Consider the following 1,525-nt stretch of genomic DNA (forward strand, 5'->3'; position numbering starts at 1 on the left):
ATGAGAACTCTCAGGATTTACTCTTTATTTTTTATTTATTTATTTATTTATTTATTTATTTTATTATTTGGAGGCTAATTACTTCACAACATTGCAGTGAGTTTTGTTGTACATTGACATGAATCAGCCATGGATTTACACGTATTCCCCATCCCGATCCCCCCTCCCACCTCCCTCTCCACCCGATTCCTCTGGGTCTTCCCAGTGCACCAGGCCCGAGCACTTGTCTCATGTATCCCACCTGGGCTGGTGATCTGTTTCACCATAGATGATATACATGCTGTTCTTTTGAAACATCCCACCCTCACCTTCTCCCACAGAGTTCAAAAGTCTGTTCTGTACTTCTGTGTCTCTTTTTCTGTTTTGCATATAGGGTTATCGTTACCATCTTTCTAAATTCCATATATATGTGTTAGTATGCTGTAATGATATCTTTCTGGCTTACTTCACTCTGTATAATGGGCTCCAGTTTCATCCATCTCATTAGAACTGATTCAAATGAATTCTTTTTAACAGCTGAGTAATATTCCATGGTGTATATGTAAAAATATGGAGCGCTTCACGAATTTGCGTGTCATCCTTGTGCAGGGGCCATGCTAATCTTCTCTGTATCCTTCCAATTTTAGTATATGTGCTGCCGAAGCGAGCACAGGATTTACTCTTAACACCTTGCAGGCGTTACACCCCACGGCAGTGTTGACTTAGCCATCATGTTGTGCTTTACATCCCTGGTGTGTATTTGTCTCGTAAATGGAAGGTCTGTACCTTTTGACTGCCTTCATTCAGTTCCCACTCCACTCCTTTGGTAACCACAAAATGGATCTCTTTTATCTATGAATTCACGTTTTTGTTGTTTTAGAGCTCACATACAACCAATCATACAGTATCTGTCTTTCTCTGACTTATTTCATTTAGTATCATACCCCCCAGGGTTTATCCGTGCTGTCATAAATGAAAACATTTCTTTTTTTTTTTTAACCTTGCAAAGTCATGTGTTTTTCTTTTTTTTTTTTTACTTATTTTTATTAGTTGGAGGCTAATTAGTTCACAATATTGTAGTGGTTTTTGTCATACATTGACATGAATCAGCCATGGATTTACATGTATTCCCCATCCCGATCCTCCCTCCCACCTCCCTCTCTACCCAATCCTTCTGGGTCTTCCCAATGCACCAGGTGCAAGCACTTGTCTCATGCATCCAACCTGGGCTGGTGATCTGTTTCACTATAGATAATATACATGTTTCGATGCTGTTCTCTTGAAACATCCCACCCTCGCCTTCTCCCACAGAGTCCAAAAGTCTGTTCTGTACATCTGTGTCTCTTTTTCTGTTTTGCGTGAAGGCTGAATAATATTCCTTCCTTTGTATATACACCACGTTTTCTTTACCTATTCAACCGTCAGTGGATCCCTAGGTTGGTTCCATGTTTTACCCACTGCGCATAACCCTGCTATGCTTATGGAAGTGCAGAAATCCCTTTGACATGGAGTTTTGTTTCCTTTGGATATATATCCAACAGTGAAT

General features: G+C 40.1%; 1 non-coding gene across 1 annotated transcript; it reads right to left on the reverse strand.

Annotated features, from left to right (window-relative positions):
• Window positions 1-543: 543 nt before the first annotated feature.
• Window positions 544-650, reverse strand: LOC122422437. Its single transcript, XR_006263835.1, has one exon. It is a non-coding gene; the product is annotated as a U6 spliceosomal RNA (small nuclear RNA).
• Window positions 651-1,525: the final 875 nt, after the last annotated feature.

The sequence above is a fragment of the Cervus canadensis genome, chromosome 19 (assembly GCF_019320065.1).
Source record: "Cervus canadensis isolate Bull #8, Minnesota chromosome 19, ASM1932006v1, whole genome shotgun sequence".
Lineage (NCBI taxonomy): Eukaryota > Metazoa > Chordata > Mammalia > Artiodactyla > Cervidae > Cervus > Cervus canadensis.